General features: G+C 42.5%; 1 protein-coding gene across 1 annotated transcript in view; it reads right to left on the reverse strand.

Moving 5' to 3' along the window:
- RGR (retinal G protein coupled receptor) overlaps positions 1-16,389 on the reverse strand; it is a 280,087-nt gene that overhangs the window by 129,604 nt on the left and 134,094 nt on the right. The gene's annotated exons all lie outside the window — the stretch shown is intronic.

Here is a 16,389-nt window from a genome sequence, read left to right on the forward strand (position 1 = left end):
GGGGCGGGGCCAGTTGAGGATTGTTGCAGGGAACGTCATAATCAGCGTCCATTTTGCGTGTGGGCATGGGAGTCGTCTGGGCCATCTTTGTTCTGGGCAGCGGAGGTCTCTTTTGCTTTTGTTTTAGCCTTTTCACTCGCCGCAGATATAAGAATTATGTAAAAATTGAAAGAAAGTAATGTTAGAGTTAAAAATTATTCCGTTTGGCGGATGAGGTCAGGAGATCGAGACCATCCTGGCTAACCCCTTGAAACCCTGTCTCTACTAAAAAATATAAAAAAAAAAAAAACTAGCCGGGCGAGGTGGCGGGCGCCTGCAGTCCCAGCTACTCGGGAGGCTGAGGCAGGAGAATGGCGTAAACCTGGGAGGCGGAGCTTGCAGTGAGCTGAGATCCGGCCACTGCACTCCAGCCTGGGTGACAGAGCGAGACTCCGTCTGTAATCCCAGCACTTTGGGAGGCCGAGACGGGCGGATCACGAGGTCAGGAGATCGAGACCATCCTGGCTAACACGGTGAAACCCCGTCTCTACTAAAAAAATACAAAAAACTAGCCCGGCGAGGTGGTGGGCGCCTGTAGTCCCAGCTACTCGGGAGGCTGAGGCAGGAGAATGGCGTGAACCCGGGAGGCGGAGCTTGCAGTGAGCTGAGATCCGGCCACTGCACTCCAGCCTGGGCGACAGAGCGAGACTCCGTCTCAAAAAAAAAAAAAAAAAAAAAAAAAAAAAAAAAAAATTATTCCGTTTATTCCGTTCCTTTCTATTTGAAGGACTTTTTGTCCCTTAATTTATTGTGAGATAAATATGGTTCCAAATGTGACTGCTTCTGAGCGGAGTCATCCGGTTTCTGGGGTCTCACGCAAAAGGTTAGATCGTGAAATCCAGGAAAGATTTTTTTCTAGATGGTTTTTTCATTGCTTTTTTACTTTCCCATGTACACTTTCAAGTTTCACCCTAAACCTGTGTAATAGGCCTGATGACAGCTGCCTGTGCCTGGCACCCAGGGTTGCTCTGAGGACTAAGATGTTTCCATTGCGTGTAATTTGATAGGTGAAGCGCTAGTTGTGGAATAAGAAAGGGAGTTACTTTCTTTTTCACTCTCTATTTCTTTTTTTTTTCTTGATTTTATTTATTTTTATTTATTTTTTTAAAATTATACTTTAAGTTCTAGGGTACATGTGCACAAGGTGCAGGTTTGTTACATATGTATACATGTGCCATGTTGGTGTGCTGCACTCATTAACTCGTCATTTACATTAGGTATATCTCCTAATGCTATCCCTCCCCTCTCCCCCCTCCCCACAATAGGCCCCTGTGTGTGATGTTCCCCTTTCTGTGTCCAAGTGATCTCGTTGTTCAATTCCCACCTGTGAGTGAGAACATGCGGTGTTTGGTTTTCTGTTCTTGCGATAGTTTGCTGAGAATGATGGTTTCCAGTTGCATCCGTGTCCCACAAACTCATCCTTTTTTATGGCTGCATAGTATTCCATGGTGTATATGTGCCACATTTTCTTAATCCAGTCTGTCACTGATGGACATTTGGGTTCATTCCAAGTCTTTGCTATTGTGAATAGTGCTGCAATAAACATACATGTGCATGTGTCTTTATAGCAGCATGATTTATAATCGTTTGGGTATATACCCAGTAATGGGATGGCTGGGTCAAATGGTATTTTGACTTCTAGATCCTTGAGGAATCACCACACTGTTTTCCACAATGGTTGAACTAGTTTACAGTCCCACCAACAGTGTAAAAGTGTTCCTATTTCTCTACATCCTCTCCAGCACCTGTTGTTTCCTGACTTTTTAATGATTGCCATTCTAACTGGTGTGAGATGGTATCTCATTGTGGTTTTGATTTGTGTTTCTCTAATGACGAGTGATGAGCATTTTTTCATGTGTCTGTTGGCTGTATGAATGTCTTCTTTTGAGAAGTGTCTGTTCATATCCTTTGCCCACTTTTTGATAGGGTTGTTTGTTTTTTTCTTGTAAATTTGTTTGACTTCTTTGTAGGTTCTGGATATTAGCCCTTTGTCAAATGGGTAGATTGTAAAAATTTTCTCCCATTCTGTAGGTTGCCTGTTCACTCTGATGGTAGTTTCTTTTGCTGTGCAGAAGCTCTTTAGTTTAATGAGATCCCATTTGTCAATTTTGGCTTTTGTTGCCATTGCTTTTGGCATTTTAGACATGAAGTCCTTGCCCATGCCTATATCCTGAATGGTATAGGTTTTCTTCTAAGGTTTTCATGGTTTTAAGTCTAACATTTAAGTCTCTAATCCATCTTAAATTAATTTTCATATAAGGAGTAAGGAAAGGATCCAGTTTCAGCTTTCTACTTATGGCTAGCCAGTTTTCCCAGCACAATTCATTAAATAGGGAATCCTTTCCCCATTTCTTGTTTTTGTCAGGTTTGTCAAAGATCAGATGACTATAGATGTGTGGTATTATTTCTGAGGGCTCTGTTCTGTTCCATTGGTCTGCATCTGTGTTTTGGTACCAGTACCATGCTGTTTTGGTTACTGTAGCCTTGTAGTATAGTTTGAAGTTAGGTAGTGTGGTGCCTCCAGCTTTGTTCTTTTGGCTTAGGATTGTCTTGGCAATGCAGGCTCTTTTTTGGTTCCATATGAACTTTAGAGCAGTTTTTTCCAATTCTATGAAGAAAGTCATTGGTAGCTTAATGCGGATGTCCTTGAATCTATAAATTACCTTGGGCAGTATGGCCATTTTCACGATATTGATTCTTCCTATCCATGAGCATGGTATGTTCTTCCATTTGTTTGTTTCCTCTCTTATTTCACTGAGCAATGGTTTGTAATTCTCCTTGAAGAGGTCCTTTACATCCCTTGTAAGTTGGATACCTAGGTATTTTATTCTCTTTGAAGCTATTGTGAATGGGAGTTCATTCATTCTCTATTTCAACAAATATTTACTGAATGCTCAACTTTGTACCAAGCTGTGTTCTAGAAATATATACAAATGAATCAGCCAGGCATGGTGGCCCAAGCCTGTAATCCCAGTACTTTGGGAGGCCACAGCTGGTGGATCATGTGAGGTTAGGAGTTCAAGACCAGCCTGGCCAAACCCTATCTCTACTAAAAATACAAAGTTTGCCGGGCATGATGGGCACCTGTAATCTCAGCTACTTGGGAGGCTGAGGCAGGAGAATCACTTGAACCTGGGAGGCAGAGGTTGCAGTGAGCCCAGATTCCGCCACGGCACTCCAGCCTGGGGATAGAGGGAGACTCAGTCTCAAAAAATCAAAATCAAAAACCAAAAAACAACAAATGAATCAAACACGTGTGTGCAACCACCATTTTAACAAAATAAAGTCCTTGCTCTGTGGCTTTACTTTCTGGTAGAGACAGAACACAGAAAAAATATAATGTGATAATACCGTGAAGAAAGAGCAGGTTAAAACCATGAAAGGGTGATAAGGTGATTAACAGCATGCAAAATTCATGAACCTTTATCTCTTAAGCAGTAGTTAATTGTGATTTATGATTCCTAATCATGTAAACCTTGACAAATATAAAGACTTGCCTTCTGTGTGGATAATAAAAGAGTCTGGCAGCAACACAAGTCTTATCTCTTTGCACTGAAAATGGCAGGAAAACATTAGAGAAATCTCACTTATGAAACTGAACAGATTAAGCATGACCAATTTAATTTTTTTTCATCTATGCCCTATTTCATTAGCTAGCAAATAGGTTTTCTGTTTGGCTCCTTCAGTGGTAGTCTTTTGTTCTAGAACTTTTGTTATCAGCAGAGAGAAAGGATTTATAACACAGTACCGGAATAAAAATCTTGAAGTCAATGACTCAAGATTTCTTCAAGGTTCCTATTAAAGGTTATTTTCTCCATATTAGAATAAAAATGTCTGATTTCATATTTTCTTTTCTCAAGTAAAGGGCTTATATTTTTGTTTCCACAGGGGTCAAATATTTTGAAGCAGGGGAGGAATCTGGTCACATCATTGGAAAATATATGCTCTTGTGGCAGTGTAGGAAGGGAGAGGTTCCATGGACCAGGACACTAATGAGGAATTTATTGTAGTTGTTCAACCAAAAGGCGATAAAGGCTGGAATTAAGCCAGTAGAAAGACACAGAGGGGATTATGACAGAGATATATTGCTGAAGTGGAGTTTGCAGGATTGAGTGATTGATCAAATGTAGCTGATAAGAATGAGGGAGACTCCTTGAGTAAGCCTTCTGAATTGGGTGGATAATTATATCATTAATTTAGCAATAGGATACAGGGTGAGATACAAGTGAGGGGAAGTAGATACATAAAACTTAGTTTGAAGTGTTAAATTGTTAAGTTCTCTGCTTCTAAGGTCTTAGAGCATAGGAGAGAGAAAAGGACAAGCCAGGAATGGTGGCATATGCATGTAGTCCGAGTTACTGGGGAGGTAACCCAGGAGCTTAAGGCCAGCCTGGGCAACATAGGGTGATGCTGTCTTTAAAAATAAATAAGTAAATAAAAAGGAAAAGACATGATTCGTGAATCCCAATACCATATATATGTCACGGTTTTTATTACAGGCTGCTGATGAGTTCCGTATTCTCCACTTGCTGGCTAAGTGAGATGTGCTGCGTTATAGTCGAGAAAACTCAGAGCCAAGGACAAAAGATAAAATAGTTTATTTACTTTCAGTTAAAATAAATGCTGTCACCTTGCCCTACTACGCTCTCCCATCAGAAGATGTGGTGTGAGCGAAACAGAGTTGGAAAGGGAGTTCGCTGGGGCTTTAACCTCTGCCCTCCCTGATGGAGTCTCCCAACAAAGGGAAGGTGCTTCTTCCTGGAAGGTGGCAGATGTTTCTGAATGTAGGGATCAACTGGCACCTGCTTCTCATGTGGTTGCTAAGTGGCAGACAACAGAGCAGGTAGGAAAGGGACAAGATCTTCCCGGTCTTGGCCTTGTTTTCCCTTGGAATCCCCAAGGCCTAGATAAACACAAGAATGTGATTGTGAGCAAGCACCTGCTTGTCTGCACCCTTCGAGATGCTGCTCAGTAGTGAGGCGACACTAGAAATATGCATGGGTGAGATGCCCAGCTGGGCACCAACAGACCATTTAGTGTACGACAAGGCAGAGTCATTTGACTCTGCTTGGGTGAGAGATCAAACCATGCCAACTTCAAAAGTTATATCCTGCCAGCCACAGAAAGACAATGAAGCCATGGGGCCTACTCCCTGTAGATTCTGCTGAACAGCAGCTGCATGACAATGCAACGACCAAGAGGTAGAGTGGAAGGACAGAGAACCTACACTTTTCCCCTCCTGTTAAATGCAAATGTTTCTAATCCAGGTGGGGCCCAGGATAGGAGAAAGGACTTTGAACTCCAATGTGACTGATGGTGATAAATCTTGAAACTGACAGATAAATTGTCAGACTGTTCTGAGCTTGCTGAATGGAATAAATAGGCTGTCTGCTCTAAACTGACTGGGGCCTTGAAAGTGACATCGATGGCAGTTTAAAGAAAAATGTAGCTCAATTTTGCATTCACCTAACTGACAATTTTCCAATATATACCCCTCACATATGTGCAACTAAATGCTGTAAGTGGGCTAAAGGACAAAGTCATTAGTGGGGTAGTATCTGTGGAGGGACAGACATTGGTGGAAAATTGAGAATAGTGCCATGCTTTCTGGTCAGGTTTCCAAGAGGAAACCAACACTCAGAAATCATAGTAGCTTTTGTTAAGAAAAATGTATTAGACTGTTCTTGCACTGCTATAAAGAAATATCTGAGGCTGAATATTTTATAAGGAAAGAGGTATAATTGGCTCATGGTTCTGCAGCCTATACAGGAAGCACAGTGGCATCTGCTTCTGGGGAGGCCTGAGGAAGCTTCCAGTCATGGCAGAAGGCAAAGAGGGGCAGGTACATCACATGGCAAAGGGAGGAGCAAGAGAGAGAGAGTTGGTGGGGAGGGGCCACACACTTTTAAATGACCAGATCTCCTGAGAACTCACTATTTCAAGGACAGCACCAAGGGGATAGTGCTAAACCATTCATAAGAAATTCACTCCCATGATCCAGTCACTTCTTTCCAGGTCCCTCCTCCAATAACGGGGATTATAGTTCAACATGAGATTTGGGTGGGGACAAATATACAAACTATATCAAAAACATAGCAAAGTAAATGGTGGATCTGGGTCTAGAACATGCGATGGAGGCAAAAACTGGTACTTGAAGGATTAAAAAAAAATCTCTTTTAATATATAATGCATGGATATGCAGACAGCACATGTGCCAGTATAGCTGCGGCATTAAGATGTCAGAGGGGAGGGAATCAGGCAAAAATATCTGAAATGAATTCTTAGGGAAGCAATCATAAAAGGCTGAGGAGCATTGGCCTAGAATATAGGACTTCTGTGATTCACTCTGATGTCAGGCTCATCAAAAAAATTTTGGTGTCACCCTCTATGATTCTATCAGTGAGTTGTTATTTGAGGTGATTTTGTGATCCTGAAGGAAATGAAAATATTTCATTCCAAAATATATTTTCTTGACATTGTTCAAGATGACTATTCAGAAAGGCTGGAAATAAAATAATAGCTAAAAAGCTATCTTTTGTGGGAGGGATTAGCATTTGTAGAAAAAGTCTGTATTGATAAAGTCCCTCATTCTCCGAAGGTCTTCCCTTGTCTGATCTAGGAAAGACTGAGATTCTAGCACTTTAAAGGTCTGAGAGAAACATTTACTGTCTTTCTCTCTGAAGGCTAGTACCTGTGAAGTTACATCTGCATAACAGGATCGCTGTTGCTAGCCAACCCTCCTCTTCTCTCTCTTCCATAACCTGTCTTGCCACTCTAACCTGACTTATCACCATAATCTATTTTTGGCCATACTCTGAGCCCCCATTCTTTCTGTAACCTGGAGATGATGTATAATCTTTTGTACCCCATTGTGGGGTTGGGATTATCACTCTGTGATTTCCCCATGCATGTTAATAGACTTGTATGTCTTTTCTCTTTATTAATCTGCCTTTTGTCATCTTATTTTTCAGGAAAACTTCAGAGGATGAAGGAGGAATCTTCCTTTGGGTCCTACAACCTCTTGATAAATATTCCATAACTATATCCTTTGAGCTTCAGTATCATCTCCCCTCTCCTCCCCTCACCTCCACTCCCCTCCCCTCCCCTTCCCTTTCGAGATGGAGTTTCACTGTTGTTGCCCAGGTTAGAGTGCAATGGTGCGATCTAGGCTCACCGCAACCTCTGCCTCTTGGGTTCAAGCAATTCTCCTGCCTCAGCCTTCCAAGTAGGGAGGGTTACAGGCATGTGGCACCACGCCTAGCTAATTTTTGTATTTTTGGTAGAGACGGGGTTTCTCCATGTTTATCAGGGTGGTCTCGAACTTCTGAACTCCAGGTGATCCGCCCACCTTGGCCTCCCAAAGTGCTGGAATTTCAGGTATGAGCCACCGTGCCTGGCCCCAGTATCATATTTCTAACTACATTAGGACATCTCTATTTAACATATCTGAGGACATCTCTATCTAGCATATTTGAAACCAAATTCAAATATGAATTGCCCAGAATCTGAAATGGATTAGAAAGTATTTATTACTGGGAAATATCTCAAACTCAAAGGGTAGGAAGTACAGTTAGATACCATAAAGACTCAAGTCAAGAACTGGAAAGTCAGGAAACACAATCCCTGTATCAGCTTTGATTTAATCAGATAATTTGGACTATTAATATTATGGAATAAGGAATACATGAGAGAAATAAAACCTTGTGTAATTGTGGCAGGATCTGAGGAAGTAAAGATCCAAAATGCATCAGAGAAAAGTCACTGACAAGGCTTGGTGCTATCAAGGTCGACAGGAAGGTAAGCTGGATGTGGAGCAAGAACAGGCAAGAATGACTTGGAAACCACTGGTACCTCTGAGTCTTTCCCTTATGGCCCTTGATCAATGGTGAGCATCATCTATTCAGCCTTCCTTCTGCCTCCTAAATCTTACCAAGTTTCTCTTGCAGCCAACCCAAACTGTGAACCATGTAGGGAGGGATTTTTTTCTTTATGGATCCTGTTTTATATCTTTTTTTTTTTTTTTTTTTTTTTGAGATGGAATCTCACTCTGTCACCAGGCTGGAGTGCAATGGCACAATCTCAGCTCACTGCAACTTCTGCCTCCTGGATTCAAGTGATTCTCCTGCCTCAGCCTCCTGAGTAGCTGAGATTACAGGTGTGTGCCACCACACCCAGCTCATTTTTGTATTTTTAGTAGAGATGGGGTTTCACCATGTTGGCCAGGATGGTCTTGAACTGACCTTGTGATCCGCCTGCCTTGGCCCTCCAAAGTGCTGGGATTACAGGTGTGAGCCACAGCACCCGGCCCTGTTTTGTATCTTTTTTGCTGTATAAACTATACCCATGACTATAATGGCTTCCGAGTCTTGTGAGTCGTTCTAGTGAATCTTTAAATCTGGAGTCCATCTTGAAAACCACCGATACAGTAAGACATCACATCAACCTGATTATTGAGAGAGTCCTCTAGTAGGCATATACATGATACTTAAATATGTCCATGTTCTGAGGCAGTTCTTGTAAGTCCATTTTATACCTCTCTCCCAGATCACCTAATGTCAATCTTCTTTTTGTCAAATTCTTACCAGTTGGCCAATCTTTTAGCCACTGTCCAAGAGTCAGTGTAGACCAGTATTTTAGTTCCTATCTCCTTTAGTGCAAATTGAACTTTCAAATGGTCTTTTCTCCTAAGCTCTACCCATTGGGAAGACTTATTTTCATCACTCTCTTTCAAGGCTGTCCCTGGGTTAGGGCTGTAATAGAGTAACATGCAGACCCAACTATAGGTTAGGCCCATGCTTATGCTCTTAGGTTAACTGGTCATAGAAAAAGTCCATGAAATCATAGATTTTGGTTGAGAAAAAGGTGACGAAGCAACAACAAAAGGTACCATGAGAGTCCCAGGCATTTCCCCAAGCAGTTATTTGTGTCCTCAAAACCTGCTTGAGCCTGTTCCTGTAAATACTATCTCCATTAACAAAGGAATAATGTTTGAATGTTCAATCTTATTGATTTGGAGGATCAGACAACACTCAGTTTATGATCCTGGGTCCTGAAGTCATTTGGTATTCCTTGGCCATGTACTCATGACCTCTGCTGCCTTACCAAACAGGTGCCACCTTTTTGCCTTGGCAACTAGATGCCACAATTATCTCCCAATTAATTTATCTGGACCTACACTTCCTCCCTCATCACTGCCAGTAACAATTTGGGTAATTATGATGGCACCACATGTCTGCAAAAGAAGTGATCTGTCCTCTAATCAAATGTGTGAGCAATTTTAGAATCCTCTTTTGAGGGTTTGTCTCCTGGGTACCACCTATTTTATTAGCATCTGGTAGGAAACAGATGGTACATCAAAAAGATACAATTGAAGGATGTCTAACAAAGTCACTATTGACAAATGTGTATGCTGGAATAACAGAAACAACAAGGGATAGTAAAGCACCTTGGAATTAGCAGCAGTGGGAAGCCATTACCACGTTGGTCCTAGAGGAACAACGGGTGGGAATAGTTAGTGGATCCTGGCAAGGATTGGAGGTATAGGAGAAGGATCACCAAACAGGTGCCATAACCACCATTCAACCATGGCATGGCAAGATGGGAACCAGAGGGATAAATATCCCAACCTCTCACCCTCTAATATCCTCCCAATAACACCCAATGGTGTTAGAACCCAATTCTAACACAGAAGGAGCTAGGATAATACAGTTCCCAGGGGTCAGCCTCCCAGGGCCCAGGGTAGGGTGAAGAAGTAGATCTCAAGTTTCTCGTCTGTTGTGGACTGAATTGTGTCCCCCTGAAAACTCATATATTGAAACCTTAACCCCCAATGTGACTGAATTTGGAGATGGAGTCTCCAAGGATAGAATTAAGGTTAAAGGAGCTAATAAGGATGGGGGTTGATCCAATAGAACTGGTGTCCTTATCAAAAGATGAAAAGAAACCAGAGATCTCTCTCTGTCGAGAAACCAGAGATCTCTGTCTCTGCCATGTGAAGACACAGTGAGAAGAAGTTGGTCTTCTATGAGACAGGAAAAGACCTTTCACCAGGAACCAACCTGGCTGGCACCTTGATCTTGGCCTTCTAGCTTCCAGAACTGTGAGAAAAATAAATGTATACTGCCTGAATCACCCAGTCTGTGGTATTTTGTTACAGCAGCCTGAGCAGACTAATGCATTATCTATAAGATGAAGACTGTAACATGTGTCTCCTGGGATTCCTATGATGATTATATGAAGTAACATGGATTAGATTTCTAAATACAGTAGATGCATGAGAATCACTAATATTTATTACTTTTATTATTGGTATTCAGAGTTAAACCAGAGTCTCATTTCATGATTTTTAGTTACGCCCTCTCTGTTTTTTCTTTTTACGAATTCAATTATCTTTCTTGAGGTGACTGAAATAGATCTTTATATATTATAGATACTATGTGATCTGGGATACCTTTTTTTTTTTTTTTTTTTTTTTTTTGGAGACAGAGTCTCGCTCTGTCACCCAGGCTGGAGTGCAGTGGCCGGACCTCAGCTCACTGCAAGCTCCACCTCCCGGGTTTACACCATTCTCCTGCCTCAGCCTCCCGAGTGGCTGGGACTACAGGCGCCTGCCACCTCGCCCGGCTAGTTTTTTGTATTTTTTTAGTAGAGACAGGGTTTCACCGTGTTAGCCAGGATGGTCTCGATCTCCTGACCCTGTGATCCGCCCGTCTCGGCCTCCCAAAGTGCTGGGATTACAGGCTTGAGCCACCGCGCCCAGCCATATCTGGGATACCTTCTTATATTCTATTTGTAATCTGCTTTTATTAATGTCTCACTTTTTCCACCCTCTGTATTATATTGGATTAGTATCTCATTTTAGCAGTTTATAATGTCTTCCTTACTGGTTTATAACAGATGGTTCTGAACTCATTACTCTGTAAATATAGATTATATATTTATTTTTGGAGTGAATTACTTTGTATCAGTCCCTGTTGAAGTTCACCTGCCATGTTTGAAAATGTTCTTTTTTTTTTTTTTTTTGAGACGGAGTCTCGCTCTGTGGCCCAGGCTGGAGTGCAGTGGCGCGATCTCGGCTCACTGCAAGCTCCGCCTCCCGGGTTCACGCCATTCTCCTGCCTCAGCCTCCCGAGTAGCTGGGACTACAGGCGCCCACAACCGCGCCCGGCTAATTTTTTGTATTTTTAGTAGCGACGGGGTTTCACCGTGGTCTCGATCTCCTGACCTTGTGATCCGCCCGCCTCGGCCTCCCAAAGTGCTGGGATTACAGGCGTGAGCCACCGCGCCCGGCCAGAAAATGTTCTTGTCAAATAGTAGCCCCAACACTATTTCCATTTTTATCTTCTGTGTTTTACATCCTGCCTTGCTTGTCTTTTTAGTACATAAATGCTTATGGGTGGAAAGCACTTATTTTATATTACCTTATATGTCAGTTTTAAGCATCAAGCACACTGATAATTTCAAAAAATTGAAAATCTTTTTAGTTAAAAAATTTCATATTTTAGCACGAGACTTCTTTAGATTTACAAGTGGCTTGTAATGAAGCACTGTCATCTGGACATTTCAGTTCTGAGCCACATGATCAGAGATGCACAAGTGTGGGAACTGCATGGATTCTTCTTCTTCAGAAGATAGTACCTCCAGAGGAAACATGGCCTGGCTGAAACCATTTTAGACTCCAGAACTGTAAGATAATACCTTTACATTGTTTTAAGTCAATAAATGTGTCGTAATTTGTCACAGCAGCAATATAGCAGGTATTACTATAGAATCATCGATAAGGAGAGGGATGGTAATAGGGATGGCATGAGTGGTAGATGACATAACTAAGGAGGCAGTGACTGACCCCTGCACTGAAACGTTACTCGGGTTGCAGAAGGACGAAGGAATTTTACAGTTGAGTTCCAGGGGTCATGGTGAAAGACTTGGGAAAGGTGGAAAATTAATCAGATTAGGGTAGCCATAGAACTATGGTAATAGAGAACCTGGGGAGTTTGGGTTTCTGGTTGTATCTGGATAAACAAGGGAGAGAGGTAAGAGCCCAGAGGGTCTTTTAGCTCCAAGTACTGTAGTTTCATTTATGGTAGTTCCTGTTTATCTGTGGATTCACTTTCTAATGTTACAGTTACCTGAAGTCAACCACAGTCTAAAAATATTACATGGAAAATTACAGAAATCAACACTTTATACTTTTATTTTTCTTTTTAAGAGATGGGGTGTTGCTGCTTGCTCAGGCTGGAGTGCAGGAGTATTCACAGGTGTGATCATAGCACACTACAGCCTCAAACTGTTGGCCTCAAGTCATCTTCCCACCTCAGCCTCTCAAGTAGCTGGGACTATAGGTGCATGGCACTGCATTTGGCAACAATTCATGAGTTTCAAACTGGGTACATTTTGGGTAGCATGATGAGATCTCAAGCTGTCTTACTCTGTCTTGCCTGAGACGTGAACCTTCCAGTGTATTCATGCTGTTAATGCCTCCCGTCCATTAGTCACTTAGTAACTGTCTAGGTTATCAGATTGACTGTCACAGTATCTCAGTGTTTGTGTTCAAGTAACCCTTATTTTACCTTATAATGGCCGCAAAGCACAAGAGTAGTGAAGCTGGCATATTGTTATAATTGATCTGTTTTATTAATAGTTATTGTTGTTAATCTCTTACTGTCTCTAATTTATGAAAAGTTTATCATAGATATGTATGTATAGGTAAAAACATACTGTATACAGAGTTTGGTACTATCCACAGTTTCAGGCATCCATTGGGGGTCTGAACATGTCCCCATGAGGATCAGGGGTGTCTAGCAGATTTACTCAACACATATTTATTAAATACCTACTCTGAGGAGGCTCTGATATGGTTATGAGTGGTTTAGTGGCCAAATGGTAATCAAGTGCATCCTCCTGGGAACCCCAGGAATTAGAGGTGCTCCAAGCTGCTTGTTTCTGTTCTGGAGGCAAAGCAGTGTGATAGGGTGTGTGGGTAGAGGGGGAATGAGAAGGAATGGATGTTGATGGGAATTATGTCTTGCTTGGAAGTGGTAGCTTGGGATTTCCAGTTTTCTCTGGTAGTTTGATGGGCATGAGAAAAGACAAGCAACCTAAAATGGAAGAAGAATCAGACTGGTGTCAGATTTCTTATCCACAGCATAGGATGCTAAAAGTCAGTGGAGCAGTACCTTCAAAACTTTCAAGGAACAGAATTGAGAACCTAAAATTATATAACAAGCAAGAATACAAGTAGGCATGCCAGTCTTTGGCCTCTGTGGCATAATATGAAATACACCTATTTGGTCTTTGTCCCACATTCCTGTCATAGAGCTCCTAAAACACCTGGAGTGGGCCCCTGTGATGACTCCTCAGTTTATGCTAATGAGATTAATTAGGATAGGGCCAGTCACTGGAAAGACCAAGTGATAAGAGGACTAGAGAGTTAGAGCTTTCAGCTCTACCTACCAGTCTCTGGAAAGGGCAGAGATGCAGGTGGGAGTGGGGGAGGGTGGAGATCAAGCTCTATGAAAACTCTTGAGCAAGACTCAATGGGCTTCCTTGTGGAACACATGGAGGTTGCTGAACACTGGAGGTGCTGGTGAGGGAGGATGCACACCCAGGGAGGATGTGAGAGCTTTGCCCCACCACACCTCACACTATGTATCTCTTCATCTGGTTTTTCATCTGCATTCCTTATAGTATCCTTTATAACAGACCAGTAAATGTAACTTATGTTGGATATGAGTTCTAAATTTCTTTTCAAAGAATGTGTCAGTATGTTCAGTTCTTTGTCTTCTACTTTTAAACTTAACTTCCTTATACAGCAACCTTTTTCGATTACCTACTCCACCCCGACTCATTCCGATTAGATTACCTACTCCACCCCGACTCGTTCGGATTACCTGCTCCACCCCGACTCGTTCGGATTACCTGCTCCACCCCAACTCGTTCGGATTACCTGCTCCACCCTGACTTCGTTCTGATTACCTGCTCCACCCTGACTCATTCCGATTACCTGCTCCACCCCGACTCATGCTGATTACCTGCTCTGTCATAACCATATTTCCCGCCAAACCACTCACCCTCTCACTCTCTTTAAATTAGCCAGTCGGAATTAGTTTAGCCTGTGTGGTCTAACCCTAGCCAGTAGGGGAATGGCACAGCAGCAGGGGCCACGTGCATCAGGGATAAGAACCCCTTCTCCTCGCTTGTCCATGTGTGCCCTTGCCATTGCTCCCTCTGTAAAGGCACACCCTTCTATAGAAATACCTTGCCTTGCTGATAATTGAAAGAAAATTTTATATTCGAGTGCTATTTATTTTGTGGCACTGAAACTTATATATAACAATTTGGGGGCTTCCCCGTGATTACATTCCCCTCTGGGGAAGGTCTCTGGTTCTCTCTCGTGAGGAGGCATGCCCTGCCCCCTTGTGGTGTCCTCAGGGGTGAGAAATCAAGGCCTACCCGGTGCGAGGAATAACCTCACATGAAAAAAAAAAACAAACAACTGGCTAGCGACCTAGCTTAAAGGATCCTCACATACTGTGGCGATGACTCTGTGCACCGACCAAGGAAGGAGAAGCCATGGGAGCTGGTAGAGTATTTCCTTGGTCTGGACCAAGGTAAGAAAGCCGCGGGGTGGGTGGAGGCATGGAGCAGGGTGAAGTATTCCTTGGTTGGGGTGGCTTAGAGGTTAAAAAGATGGGAGACATCCCCATTGGGGAGAATTGAACCTCACACGAACCTCCAGTAGTAGAAAAGGAAGAAATTTCCAGTGGGGAAATTGAGCCTCACCCCAAAAGGCAAAAAATTTCCATTGGGAGAAATTGAGCCTCACCCCAAAAGGCAAGAGATTTCCAGCGGGGAAAATTGAGCCTCACCCCAAAAGGTGAGAAATTTCCAGTAAGGGAAATTGAAGCTTGGACCTTACCCCAAAACCATCAAGATAGGAAATACCCCAAGCAAGACAGGTAAAAAAGGGGATAAAGATGGTAACACAGATATCACCCCAGGTACCCCCCTACGTTTCATGCTAAAACACTGAAAGGATAATGAAAGGACTAAACATAGGAAAAAGCAACAAATGATAAAATATTGCTGTTTTATTTGAACTCAGGGACCCATCCTCAAACCCTCAATCTTTTGGCCAAAGTTTAGTTCGAATGAGAATGTAATGTGTCAGTTTCTAATCTGATATATTAATGATAAAAGTCCAGTGTTTCAAGAAGAACTAGGCTATGCTCTTTGTTGGAGGCAAGGACCTGCCCTCCTTTTCCCCTTAAAAACAAATTGGGAAGAACCCAATCTGGCATCTCAAAATGAAAAGTCAGAGGAGCCAGCTCTCATGCCTATAGACACTCAGTATCCCCAATCTTTCCCCTCAGACAACCACTGCTGCCACAGATCCCATTCCAAATTCCCCCTCCAAGTAGAGGGGGAATTATAACCCTGACTTTTGGGAATTACTGTCCCACCAGCCTGTTCCCCTCCCAACCTAAAGACCCTCTCTAAAAGGACTCCAGCGTGAGGTAGAACAATGTAAAAAAGACATTCAGAATTTCCCATTTCCCTCCATATCTAAGAGGTTAGCCCCGACCCTCTTCCCTTTGAAAGAGGTACTACAAGAAGCGAGGGCCATTGGCTTTGTAAATGCTCCCTTAACCAGTTCAGAAGTCTGGAATTTTAAAAAAGGAGCTTAAACTGCTACTAGATAACCCTTACAGAGTGGCAGACCAAACTGACCAATTCTTAGGACCTCTGTTATACACTTGGGTCATGTTAATGTCCATCTTAGGCATCCTCTTTTCAGGGGGAAGAAAGGAGTATGATTCATAGGGCTGTTATGGTAGTTTGGGAATGGGAGCACCCTCCCGGTAAAAACATTCCTACTGCGGACCACAAATTCCCCTCCTGAGACCCCCAGCGGGACAATGACAATGCAGATCATTGGGAAAATATGCAGGACCTAAGGGAAATAATAATAAAAGGATTTCGGGAATCAGTACCCTGAACCTGAAATCTTTCTAAAGCATTTGATATACAACAGGAAAAGGATGAAGGGCCTATGAGATTCCTAGACACACTGAGGGAGCAAATGAGGCAATATGCAGGCCTCAATTTGGATGATTTCCTTGGGCAAGGAATGTTGAAACTCCAATTTGTCACTAAAAGTTGGCCAGATATTTCAAAACGGTTACAAAAGATAGACAATTGGGAAGACCTTCCTCTAAGTGAGCTTCTCAAGGAAGCTCAGAAAGTGAAAAGGGATGAAGAAAAACAGAAAGAAAAGACAAAACTTATGCTTTCCACCTTCCAACAGATGGCTCCAAACCCAGGTACTTCTAGACAGAGTTTCCAGGGAGC

The sequence above is a fragment of the Macaca mulatta genome, chromosome 9 (assembly GCF_049350105.2).
Source record: "Macaca mulatta isolate MMU2019108-1 chromosome 9, T2T-MMU8v2.0, whole genome shotgun sequence".
NCBI classification, from domain to species: domain Eukaryota; kingdom Metazoa; phylum Chordata; class Mammalia; order Primates; family Cercopithecidae; genus Macaca; species Macaca mulatta.